Consider the following 13,180-nt stretch of genomic DNA (forward strand, 5'->3'; position numbering starts at 1 on the left):
AGCATTCCTGTACCCATATGCATCAGCAGGAGCTGCGCATCTGACCCATGAGAAGTTCTCAATTGCTGTCATTTGTGGCAGATTTTGCCTGGGGTGGATTATTACTCCCTCAGGAACCAACCTGAATTTTCTTAGTCTTAAAACATTTCCAGAGCTTTCCACTTATACAGCCCTGTCACTTTGCCAGTGGGTTGCACATAGGCCACCATGCAGAGCCGAGGCCTCCTTTTGGGATGTTTTCAGTGGTTTGGAGGCCACTGTGTGGGTTCGACCACAGAATGGCGTCCCTGGTGCTGATGCAGGACCACCATTCTGTGGCCAGGTTGTGTCGGACTTGAGGAGGCTCCAGCTGAGCCACCCCCTTGCCTCCTGCTTCAATGACAATGGCGTTACAAGGACCGAACTCCCAAGTTCCCTAAGACTTTCCCCCGGGGTACAAGCTAGGGCAGTCTTTGCTTCCTGTCCCCAGCTGTGGGACAAGCTGACTGAGTTGTGGCAGGTGGCCCAGAAAGAAGTGACCATGTTGGGGACCTGGTCACGTCACTTAGGGACTGTGGTCTCCTCTGCACCCCTGTCTGGGGGTGAGCAAGCCTCCAGCACCCCTGCGGGACTTGGAATGGTGGCCAAGGGAGGCTGCTGAGGACCTCAGAGTGGCACAATCAGGCAAGGATGGTGAGAGCAGAGTTGTTTCTGTCTCTGCTCACCCTGTCTCAAAAAGAGGACAGTCTCCCACCTCCACAGCAGCATGCAGCCTCAGTCATCTCTTGCTTAATTAGATAATTCAAACGTTAGTGTCACGACTATCTTGAAAGTAAGTGGCCATTCTGGTTGAATAAAGATCAGATGAGATCCCTGGATCCTGTTGTTTAATCCGTTTACAACTCAGCCAGCTGGAGCCGTATGCAACCTACATACAACCAGCTGGATGCATCACCTTGTGAGAAGTGATTCAAAAACAGGTAAAGCTGAACCGCTTCAGTTCTCCTTCACTTAGGCCTCAAGCACATTAAGCCAAACAAACTGCAATAAGTGAGCAGGGCACTAAGCCAAAAGTCACACAGGCTGACAGCACAGTTTTACTGCTGGCTTCCTGAGTCACCTTCAAGTCCCTAAAGAGCTGTCTGTCTGCGCATCCCCATCTGCAAAGCAGAGATAATACTCAACCAAACTCTGTGGAGGGGGGTCAGCTTCTAGCAACTAATCATTTTTTAATGTGTTCTGCATGTTTATTGTATATATTGTGTAATAACTGACACACTTTCACAGAGTAAGGTAATTTACCAAAATGCTAAGAGTTTCCTGAGCACCTTGCAGAGGTTCATTTTACCTCCTGAGTACCCTAAAACTCATAAAAGTGATCCTAATACCTTCAAAACTGAGAAATGTGGAGGTCTGTGATTGATTGAGCAAAATTTTTCAAAATTAGGATAGAGTATCTGAATTGATTCAAAGCAAAATTTCTCTGACTTTTTTGTGGCATAAATAATGTTCAGAGTGCTCAAAATGTAACTTGCTCATGAGGAGTGTTTGACAATGTAAAAGGAGACCATTTCCTCCCCGAAGTTCACGTGGTGGGCTGAGTAAAGCTCTCTGGGGCTTCCCCTTCTGCAGGCTTCAAGCAGGGGAAATATCACCAAATATATCAGATCATCTGTTTTCTTCTACTCTTTCCTGTCTGCAGACTGTCTAAGGTCCTCTGAGGTTCCTCTGGAGTGGAACTCCCCTTAGATACCCCACAGAGTTCTTCTGGTCGACAAGGTAAAAACCTCAGCTTTTCTCCTTGTCATATGTTGCACTCATAAATATTTTCCTCTGCATTCCTGATTTCTCTGCTTTGAACTGTCCCTGTTAGACAAACATGTGCTTTCTCCATGCCTCAAGTGTCCTGATGCCATAAAGCAGGAAAAGTTCATGGACTACATAAGCTCATTCATTATGCTCTTCCACAGAGTTGAGCTCTGCCTTATTTATCCTTCTCATCTTTTTCCAGACTATATTCATCTTGCTGAAAGTTCATGTGTGGTCTAAGCTCGCCATCTAGGCTCCTTAATGGAGACACAGAAAATGATTCATTTCATCTCTGTTTTACAATTTCAGAGGATAAAATTACTCACCTTCAGAGTTCTACCTCTTCCCTTCTTTTTCTCTCTCTCTGGGGGAAGTCTAAACAACAACTTTAGACTGAGCGTTATCATTTCTTTAATGAAAATTAGATGAGCTCAATTTCAATCCCACTTATCAAAAGCTTCCCCCAAATAACTGTTCTATTCCTCCACTCTCTAGTATTCTTGGAAATTGCAGAAGCTCCATGATGAGCCTCAAAAAGAAGGAGGTGCGTCATGATATATAAAGCTTGCCAAGCAGTTGATCCACTGAGGAAAAAAAAAAAAAAAAAAAAAAAAGTACTGGAAACATTGTACAGTCCTCTCTCCTGGAAAAGGTTAGGGCTGCATGATTCTGCAAAATATGGGATGCTTGGAGAAAGGGAATATATTACTCCCAAGAACCTCCACTACCTCCCCATTTCATGGCTCAAAAATTAAGACTTAGAAACCAAGAAAACACTAAGTAGCACTCTCAAAAAGAAAATCCAAATGATCATAATTAAAGACTCCATGTACAGGCCAAATATCTAACACTGTAAAGAGTTTACAGTAAAACACACACATAAATACATACATAGTTCCAGGATCCTCTGTGAGGAACTATCAGCATGAATGCTACTGGTATTAGTGGATAATAATAATAGTATTTAATATAGATATTATAGTAGATAATAGATAACCCAGCCCTTTACTGTAGGAGACTCAGAGTATCTTACTAGATCCAGACCTCAGGAAAGAGATGCAGGTGGTCTTTCTTCCCAATTTGTCCCACCAGAAGGCTATTTATTTTCTACAGAGGCTGCTGTATCTTCCATCCTTAGTGATCTTGAATTTACCATCCTTTATCAGCATAAATAATTGGCATAAAAATATGAATATGTAAAAGCAGAGTATAAATATTTTGTTGTATGTTCTTCTTTTTTTTTTTTTTTTTGTAATAGAAATCCATGTTGTGTTCTGTATAAACACTTATATAGAAGGTGTTTTGAAAATCTCAACTATACTCTAAACTTTTACGTATGTATAGCTAACTACGCAAGTAATTTGTCTAGTATGTTCTAAAATGACTACTGTTGTTGTAGTTAGAAATAGTATAGTTTTCTGAAATTGTATTAAAGTGCATTATGACACAAAGTTCATATGGGATGGGGTGATATTCCCTCTGAACTCAAGTTTTATCCTCAAGTTTTATCGTATCTTTTCATTTTTTGTAACTCATGTTCTTGAAAGATGAAATTCAAATAAATTGTTGTGCCTAGTATTTTAGTAAAGTGTTTGGGAAAAAAAGTTAATGCAACCTGGCAGAGGACTCTGAAAAAACACTCTTTCTTATGTCAAATGTAATACTTCTTCCAGAAGACGGTGTTCCTGTCATAGTAATAACAAGTCCAGATTCAGGAATATTTTTCATCAGTTGTCCAGAACAAAATAGATTAAGTTATGGTATTACTTGCATTCCTACTGTTAAGTACACGTTTAAGTGTTTGGAAAGCTGAAGCATTCTGAATTTTAATTTCTGGATAGAATATATTATTAAAATTGTTTTTAAGATTAAAATAAATAAATAAATAAAATGAAAATGAAGGCTTGCCTTTAAAGTTCAGTTTTAACAAACCTGCTGATTAACTTGCTAAGTGTTCTTCCTTAATGGGATTCTCTTTTTTAACATAAAAGCTGTCCAGCCATTCAGATGTTCAACTATACCTGTGGCAGGTCTCAGAACCCATATCAAATCATTGCATCCTAGGAGCACATCTTTAAATAAGGCTGATTTTATGCATTTCTTGTATTGATAGAGATTAAAAAATTCCCAAGAATTAATAGCAGTGAAGAAGAATTGACAGAAATTCTGTGGGAGTCCCTAAAAGCAATCCTCAAAGAAAATAATAAATATTTTTTGAAAGGAATAGCACTGAGCAGGTAAAAACAAATCTTTTGGGATGATAATGGCACATTTTAAGAAATGCAGCATTAAAAAAAAAATCCCATAGGAATAGTGCTAAAACCTGTAAAGTGCAATAGAATTGAATAGAATAATAATAATAACTGAAAACTAACCTGAAAGTTGTGTAAAATCAGACTGGGGAAGAATGAAGATAACTTTTTATCTAGGGGAACAGCAGTCCTCCAGCACAAGCCCACACATTTTCTATTGGCTGTTGACTAAACTAACAAAGGAGTGAGAACTCCAATCTTACCTAATTATTAAAGAATATGAACATTGAATAACATCAACCCCATGTCTCAGTACCAAAATACAGATCTGCCTGACTACTATCTCATAACATCAGCACCTCTCAGATAATTGCTGGGAGAGGGGAACAGTAAAATGTTCATCATTTAGCTTTTTAGCACTCACAGGATTCTGCTCACTAATGCAAAATCTACTGAACTCTGAAGAGTATAAAGTGGTCAGCATTACAATCATAAATTAAAACGTAAAAAAGCAATATTCACCTACTTTTACAGCAAAATGTGTGTATGAAAATCCACTGCTGCTACTTAAGTATTTCAGGTAATAACTGTTCAAAAAACATCTATATCAAAGGGACTCTTTCTATCTGAGGTTCAGTTCAAGGTTAAGAGATGCCAGTTTGTGTGCCTGCCTGTAGAAATCCACACTGTGTTAGGTATCTTAAGCTTCCATTACAGGCACTGGTTATCAAGGCAGCAATCAAAGAACAATTCAGTTCCCCTTGGAGGAGCTAGTCAGTTGAATTACTCTCCAGGCACTGTACTGCCCAGATCTTCACTGAGTTTAAGGGAGTTTAGACACTTAGCTCACAGGACACCTCTCCGTAGGTGTCCAAATCTCAATTCACATCCCATTTGTCTAGAGGGCTTTAAAGCATGATATTATGGCACTTTCTGAGAAAGGCAGAGTTTCATTCTGCTCAGACTTATTTCCTCTAAGATTCAGCTTGGTCCCCATCTCGGAAGAACTACTTACATTCTGTATGCCAAGGGGGTATGCGCCTGCAGTTCTCCTATCCTTCATGTATGTGACAGGATATACTATTTAATTGAGAGATTATAGGTTGTTATTTTTTATCTCAGGACCCTGTTTTATTTAGTGAAGAAGTCTAACAGTAAATGTGATAAAAGAAAAATTTGGGGTTTGGGACAAGAGGACATTGTACATCTGCTTGAGATCTCTTTCCATAGTTCTAGTATGATCTACAGAATATTGTTCTGCAGAATTCATCATGTTCTTTGCTGTTGTATACCTCAGTGATCACATATCTCTACCTCTCCATTTATCATTATTTGCTGTAAGCAATTTTTTTTTCTCTTTGATACTAATTTGAAGCATCTTGAGACAGACCTTACGTGTTCAAGCTGGATACCTCAGTCCAGTCACAACACTATCAAAAACAGGTAGGAAGGAACTTGTTTGTGAAGCATTCTCAGACTACATCTAATATGCTTAGGAATCACTGACTTCAATAAAAAATGGCTGTAGTCACATTGAAAGAAATTTGAAGAAGGATCTAAAAGTGATTTCTTATATTAAGAAATGGTTACAGTGCTTCAAGAACTGTGAAACCTGGGGACCTCCTCAATCTGGTGAGGCTGAAACCTACAACCCACAACTTCCCAGGAGATTGTCCAAACCACAAGTTTTTCATTCCATCTCTTGAAGCCAGGCCACAATTCAGCCAGGAGTCCCTGGGACAGAGATCAAGTTTGACCCTGTTGACCACTGTTGACCACCACGACCACCATGAGTTAGAAGTCAGGGGCTTGGGACCTTGCTTAGGTTCCGTTTACACATCATGGATTAAAACATCAGTGGACAAAAGGTAAAATTGACTTTGGTAGCAGGGACTAGATGCCACTGTTTCAACCAGTTAAAAACATCTCTCTGAAGCCTGGTCCCAGCCGCAGCCCTTCAATCTTTAAAATGCATTTGGCTCCTACACTGAAGAACTTCTCTACCCTCCACTGTGTTAGAATGATTTCACAGTTTTTCTAATCCCTTTTTCAAGTAAATGAACACAAAGACCTATAAATAGATTTCAAATTACTGTCTCTATCACACGCAGTTGTGGAGGACATGAAATCTCTTGGGAGTTTGATCTGTGTTAATTAAATCAAAAAAAAAAAAAAATCTCCATAAGGTCTAAAGCATGCTTAATGAATTAACATGGAGGCCCCGTTGAGCAAAAGCCTTTTAAACTCCTGTGAAACAAATCAACTCACATTTTATTATTATCCACTTAACAAATTTAATCTGTCACTTTATATCATGTGAAACCACAGTTTTTCATAAATGCTAATTAAAACCATTAAAAATGGAAATCTTCTTCTAAGGGGTTTATGCAAAGTGTGAATATTGATGCAAAGAGATAGGCTTATTTGTCCTTATGAATGAAAGATAGTACTTCTGTTACAACAAGCTATGCTTGTGAAAAAGAATCTTCTGGGAGTAAGCACAGCTGCCTAAATAAATTTGAGACATGGATGGCTTCAACAAATACCACTTAAAGGAAACTGCTAGTGCCATGGGTTACCACTGATTTTAGGGAATGTCATCACACCTGAATCACAAAAAGCTGAAGAAAGAAAAACAAATTGAAACAAAAAATAAGTGCCTCCTGATTTAAATCCACAGAACCCATACGGATTAAAGCCATTTTAGTGATCATCTTGTCCCATAAGTTACTAATGTACAGGAATAATGATGCTCATAGCAAAGCAGCAGAACTGAGTCGGGTATGATACACAGAGCATCAGAGTGAATAAACCTCCTAGCAAGCAGCAGGAAGGGGTTGAATTCACATGCAGTACATCCCTTCTGTGCCAACTGTTCTTACTTTGCCAATTTTTTTCCATATGATTACTGCTACATTTTCTGCTAGTAGATCCTAAGCAGGATGACAGATCAGTAGGAATAAACATGAAAAAATCACAGTTTAAAAATCTTCTTGAAGTCCATGTAAGTAGGCTTTAAATATTGCTTTCTTACGTTTTCTTCTGACCTTTGCTCTTTGTCTTGTATGTACAGAGTCATTTTTATTTTTTTTCCTAAAGCTCTTCAGACCAGTCCATTTTCCAACACTTGAGCACACATCACAAACACTGAAGCCTCCTAGGAAAGCATTGAAAAATACAACTGAAAGGGTCATCAGGAAATCACCTCATCCATTCCCCATCTCTACTACACCCATTGTTCCTGACAGGTGTTCGTACAGTAAGATTCCTTCACAGACAACCTGACATTTCTCAGTGGTAGCGTGTATAAGCCCTAGCATAAACTCAAATGTTACTGTTACCTGTTTATTATTATTTGTCACATCAGAAATCACTTCTGTTGGCCACGTTTATATTTATTGCATATTTATATTTGTTTTCTGTACAGAAATATATATAGAGAGATAAGTATTATACTGTATATATTTTTTATAAAATGTATTTATGAACTTTATAACATGAACACTCTCCTGGCTATTTAATTTTCTTAGACAAATATGTCTCACTATTAGAAGTGTTAAGTGGTTTTTAAATGCTATATATTGTGTTTTTAATACAATGACTTTTTTTTTTTCTTTCAACTATCCAAATTATCAGGGTCTGCAGACCTCCAAAAAATGCTATTCATGTATAAACTATACCTGCCGTCTAACAAGAATTTCAATAGCACATGTCACAACATGAAATTAATAAGCTAAGTTTACCAAAAGGGATGGCACCTCTTACTGGTAAATGTGATGGCATTTTATTCAATTGAGGAAATTCAAGACAGATCTGAGTCACTCACATTCACATGATGTTCAAGTACCCACGCATAAAAAAAATAATATACACAACTTTTTACTCCTGAGACTTTATACCTCAAATGTTTTAGACCAGTGATTTCACATTGGTTTCACTTTTTGTCAACATAACACTCTGAAAATGAAATTTTGCAAACATGGGATCATATCCTCAGACTTGTTTCAGGAGACATTAAGTTATCTCAGCCATTCCAGCAGGGGATTTTTCTTCCATCGGGGGATTCCTCACATACTTTTGAGCTAGGATATTATAGTCATTATACTTTTTCCTCACATAACTCAGTGGGAATGAGAAAAGCAAAAACCAAAAGGCAAGGATACAGGTAAGTATCTACAAATACACAAATAGATTCCAATGAATAGGCAAGCATCAAGACACTGAGAAACTGACAAAAAGCCACCTTTGTCATCTCTCTCTGATTCTGTGTCAAAAACAGGTGACAAAATTGAAGAGACAGAAAAGAATCATAGCAGTAAAACAGATGTATTTAGGAGGGGAGAAAAATGAGTCATTTCTGAAAAGTCAGTAGTTGAGTTCTCTCTTATTTTCAATAGGACTGTTCAGAGGAAAAAAAAATGTAAAAAAAAAAAATGTAAAAAAAAAATGTAAAACCTGCATATGTAAGGTAGCAGCAGAAATAAATATGGCAAGAAGAAAAAAAAAAAAAAAAAAAAAAGTTCAGATGCTGGAGACAATAATAGGGCATTTTCAAGATTAAAAAAAAAAAACAATGGTAGTATTTAGGCAAGTACAAGATACTGATGGCAGAATGATGTGAAAGTGATAGACTGAAAAAAACCCACAAGTTAGCGCAAATATAGCCATTGTTCTTAAACTCTAGTGCTAAAACAAAACTGTCATGGATGATTTCTCTATTGCTATGAAGGGCAAAGACAGTGGTGTCTGACCAGTAAATAGTTCTTTTATTTGAGTTACAGCATCCACAGCACTGTAAAATCACCACCGATTTCTGCATTTCATTGAATCATGGAATCATAGCATCATTTAGAAGGGCCCAGGTTAAAAGGGATCTCAAAAGATCATCAGGTCCTTCTCATGGGAAAGGGGAGCCTAGATGAGATTATCTAGCACCCTGTTTGATTGCATCTTGAAAATCTCCAGTGATGAGGAGGCACATGCACAACGCTCAGGACCTAGTGAATAGTCTCTGAGAATTTTGAGAATGATCCCAAAACACATAAAAGTATACATAATAACAATAAAATTGTATTCTGTCAGAAAAGAGAATGACATGCAAAAGACAGGTTAAATGCTTTCCATAAGCAAATTATTTATACCTATATCTATGCAAACTGTGTATAAAATGAAACCAAAATAAAATGGCAACATGAAAGTCTGCTTCACGTCAGATAAACCTGTCTTGTGTAAATGGACATAGTTTATCGCATTACTAATATATCACGGCAGGCAGGCAGCGGCTTTGCATTCAATAAACACTTTTTGCTCTAGATATTGCTACTCATTATGTCTTTCACCTTTCTATCCTGTCCTTTTATTACCTTATCACCCAACAGCCTTAGTCATTAAGAATCTGACATCTTATCCTTTTACATATGATCAGATAAGCAGAGCAAACCAAGAAACTTTATGTGTTAGACAATGGTAGTTAGATGAAAAAGGGTCACAAAGATCCTGACACTATTGTGAGTCATTTGGACATGACACAGGGATAAGCTTATGGAAAAAGATACTGACAAAATTTGCAGCCAAGATATCAGAAATTAGTCTAGCGTAAAGGAAAGAAGAAAAAAAAAAAAAAAAAAAAGGAATTTAAATATGTTAAATTACAAGAGCTTCTAAAAGATATGGCAAATTTTATTTTTAAATTAGCTTTCCAGCATCCCATCCTACTATAACGTCTTCCCCTATCAAGAGGAGAGCTTTTTCAGATAAATATGCAACCCTCCTTCCTTCTTAGACCAGGAAGAGAAATCTGATCGTTGAGGGTAAGTAGAGAAGACAAAATGAGGATTTGTGATACTTCTCACCCAAGGCTACTTTCAAAGTCAGAGAGAGCTAGGCATCCTGCATTGCATATATATGTGGATATGTATGTGTATACATACATAAGTATATGTGCACATATATATTGCTTGCACAATTCCAGGCACACAATCTATGCCGCGGATGGGGTGACACTGGACTCAGCATACACAATGTGCACACGTGAAGAACAAATACACACGGCACCTCCTCAGCACTCATCGCACCTCTGAAGCCATGGCACACACATTTAGAGCTGTCTCCTCCATGGAAAGGCCAAAAAGCCCTGGGTCGCAACACAGACTTGTCCTTTATAGAGGCAAAGTCCTCACTCCTACGTTCCAGACTCCTTTCCAGAGAAGAAGCTGGCAGAGAAGCATAATCGCACTTTAAGGTCAACTGAAAAAGGGCATGCGTGGTATCCTTCATTTAAGCATCACATGTTGTGCAATATGTTGAAAGAATATAGATCCCCCTTTTTTATATCTAAAAATACATAGTGACATTTGAAAGGAGGAAGTGTATTCCAAATATAGATGTGGGAGATTTCAGCATTGTCATCCTGTGCTGCTAAAAGCTTTGATAAAATAACTGAACACCCATTGTTCCATATACACAGAGCCATTACCAGCAACTGAGCACTTACAGGGCACTGCATATTTTCCATCCATTCAGGGCACGGTTTTGATTACTTTACTCAGGCTTAATAGTGCTTTACTCTTGAGTAAGTCCTCTTATGTCAGTGGTAGCAACCATGCAATATGAATAAATATATTCTAATACTGGACTTTAAAAAAAAAAATAATGTTTCATTGTTCTTTTATAATGCAAGCAAATATAAACTCCTCCTTCCATTTTTGTGGGTTTATTTTGAATAAATTTTCCCTCGAGGATAAATGGACCAATATAAACACTGATGTATTTTTAGCAAAGTAAAATAATAAAATGGTTCCTTTAAATGTTAGTTATGTCACGAAAAGATAATGATCTACAGATGAATTTAGAAGCTAAGACTTTTCTATTAATTATGATTATTAATTGAACAAGATGTCTCAAGTGCTTTGGAAAACATTAGGAAAGTGACTGCTATTAAGAAAGAAAAAATATCTTAGAGTTATTAGAGTAATTTTAGCATTCTGTAATAGATTGCAGAACACAACTATTTTTACATGACATTCAGTTCTACAGACACTTTAGGGGAAGTAGGACATGCATAGGCTCCTTGCCTCCATCAAATCTGTAGCATCTGAATGCCAGTAAAACATCCAGTCTTTATTTTCTATTTTTTTTACAGTTTTAAATATAGATTGACCAAAGAAGGGATGGAAAAATCAGGACATGGTTACCTCCTCAGTGTCAGATATTTTAAAGAATACACTGTCATTTTTTTTTTCTCTCTCTTTCACCTAGCTCCCTTTGTCTTGGCTTGAGAAACCTCTGACAGCTTGTCAGAGAGCAGACTGCTTTCATACTGCCTTGTGCCCAGGACAGCTATTCCAATTAGAAACTGAAGTTCTGGTTTTGTCACTGTGCCATCCTAAAACTTCTGACCAAAGTCAGCAGCAGTGATGTAACTTTATGTTCAATGCCATTATACCTACATCTGGCAACTGAGATGTGAAAAGTCAGTGTGCAAGAGTCTATTTGAGTGTGAAATCATTAAGGTTATACCACATTCTACATCGCTGAAAAATCCACACCACATTTGCTGCTCTCTATTAATTAAAAAAAAAAAAAAAAAAAAAAAAAAAAAAAAAGCATTAAGCTGTTTTCACTGCCACACATTGAGTTTTACATGGCTGGAAATCTGGAAATCTTTCCACCAGAAAAGCTCACTGGAGAAGCACGGCCCTACGGAGGGCACCAGAGCCTGAGCAGGACCAAATCATCCACTTGCTATCCAGTTGCAGGACAGACAGCAGGGCAGGAAAAACCACAGCTCCCTCCCTGTCACTCTCCCCTTTGCCCTCTCCCAGTACCTCCAGTGCTGCACAGCTGGAGCATGGACGAGAAGCTGACTCACGCCAGGGCATCAGCCAGCACCGACAAAGAATGGGTGCTGCACTTGCACATACTATTCTAACAGCAATTTTAGCAGCATACATCAAAGAATATGATTCAGCCAAATATATACATATATATATATATATATATATACCTCTGTCTAAGCATCTCAACCCTGATCTTGTGAAGTACTGCGATAGCCACGCAATAAAGGCAGTTTTATCGCATGCAAAATTTTACACATAATAATAAATTTCATGACATCTTCATAAAACAAATAAACACTCTGGTTGTTACTGTTACTCTCCCCTTAACACACTACTTTTCTCATCCCAATGACCTTTAAATTATGATACAAAGTATTTCATGGCAATTAAACGTATTTTCCTCTTTGTTCAAAACAATGATCCCCAACCTGTTCAGAACATCCCTAGGCATCACTGTAACACAAATGCATAAATAAAAATATCTTAGTTATTACAGCTTGCTGCAGTGAAGTTAGGCTTCTATCTATTCCTTTTTTTTTTCTTTTTTTCTTTTTTTTCTTTTCTTTTTTTCTTTTTTTTTTCTTTTCTTTTTTTTTTTTTTAATGGGTTAATACATTACAACCAGCAAAGCATCTGCTTTCTTGTTTCTATTTCCTGAAGAAATATTCAGAAAAAATGTTACCTTCAGTAATGCTGCAGGCACATGGTTTGCTGTGTATATTTTCTGTATTGGCTTTTCAGACACAGAGCATGTTCTCCTTCAGTTCTATATGAGTGACTGTGTCTCCCTTTAGACAAGGTCATGCTATATAAACCAAAGTCGCTTCCTCTTTTTCGCAGAAAGCTCATTCCCCATTTATTAAACAGAAATCTTCATCTGTGACTAATGTAGAAGCATAACTATTTTGACTACTGTCAGCTCAGAGAAATTTCAGTATATTATTTAAAAATAAAAACAATAGGTGTTTCTAAACTGCTATACCTCTAACACAATTTTAGTAAAGAGGCCCTTAAGAATAGCAAAATGTCTAATATTTCATATGGTAAAAAATAAAATACCTACTTAGTCTAATGAATAGCAATACTACTCAATACCAAAAGACAAACAAAAAAGTAAAACTGATGACTATTTCCTTGGAATGCTGACTACATTTAGGAAAAAAATAACATGTATAAACATTTTAATATTATCTTAATTTATGTGCATTATTTATCTCCTTATTCATTCTAAGTGTTCCAGTAAATCAGCACACAGTTTGTTATATATTACAGACCATAAAATTTTATTGATTTTTTCTGTAT

The 13,180-nt window shown here is 37.2% G+C and overlaps 1 long non-coding RNA gene across 1 annotated transcript in view; it reads right to left on the reverse strand.

Annotated features, from left to right (window-relative positions):
* The window catches only part of LOC137849673 (uncharacterized), a 41,332-nt gene extending 28,672 nt beyond the window's left edge, over window positions 1-12,660 (reverse strand). Inside the window, exon 1 of the long non-coding RNA XR_011092025.1 lies at window positions 12,561-12,660. This is a non-coding gene — a long non-coding RNA (uncharacterized lncRNA). The remainder of the gene's footprint in view (window positions 1-12,560) is intronic.
* Window positions 12,661-13,180: the final 520 nt, after the last annotated feature.

Source organism: Anas acuta, chromosome 1, assembly GCF_963932015.1.
Source record: "Anas acuta chromosome 1, bAnaAcu1.1, whole genome shotgun sequence".
Lineage (NCBI taxonomy): Eukaryota > Metazoa > Chordata > Aves > Anseriformes > Anatidae > Anas > Anas acuta.